An 854-nucleotide genomic window follows, 5' to 3' on the forward strand; every position below is an offset into this window, starting at 1 on the left:
ACGAGAATCCGCTCATACCCTTATGGTGAGGACTTGTTATTACAGTGTTCCCTCGCACTATAGATGAGGTACAGCCTAAAGGGAGGGGTAGGTTCATGGGACTTGGGAACTCAGGCTGTGTTTGCAATTCTGATTCCCACAAGCCTTTGGGGCTACAATTTAACTAATGTATCACATTAACTGCCACCTGCAGAGCCTATCTAGCAACCTAATTACTTTGATGAGAATACCTCTGTAATACCGTCCTACTTGGCAAAAACAAGTGGTGCTAAAAAGATCCCAAAACATCCAGTTCATCTGGAAAAAAAAAATAATAGAAGCATTCCCTTCATTAACAAAATGACAGACTTATAAACAACTGATTTGCAAATTACTCTTATGGACCAAAAAGTGCTCCTGTCCCAAGAATTAACTCACTTTCAAAGGATGGTATACACACTAGTGTAATTAGAAAAAGTTTGGCTTTGTATTTATTTATATGTGTGTGTGTGTGTGTGTGTGTGTGTGTGTGTGTGTGTATCAAATACAGAAAATCTTGAAATTGAATTCAGAGATACCTGAAGTAACTGGACATGCCTAAAATGCCCTTCCCCATAGCACAAGCCTTTGTTCTGTTATAGTACCAAGAGGGGACACACACACATACACACAAGTACTCTGCAGTGTACTGGGTTATCAGGGACAGAATCACCACCAAGGTCTGCCAAACTTCCATCCTCATGCAAAGAAGTATCCTTAGGCTGGGCATAGCTAGACCAGTCACAACAGGAAAAATACTCCCAGAAACAGATTCACTGCCCTTGCGATGTAATTAGGGATCAAGGGACAGAAACATCTGGACAACTATGTACAGA

This window comes from Propithecus coquereli, unplaced genomic scaffold, assembly GCF_000956105.1.
Source record: "Propithecus coquereli isolate 6110/MARCELLA unplaced genomic scaffold, Pcoq_1.0 Scaffold245, whole genome shotgun sequence".
Taxonomy (NCBI): domain Eukaryota; kingdom Metazoa; phylum Chordata; class Mammalia; order Primates; family Indriidae; genus Propithecus; species Propithecus coquereli.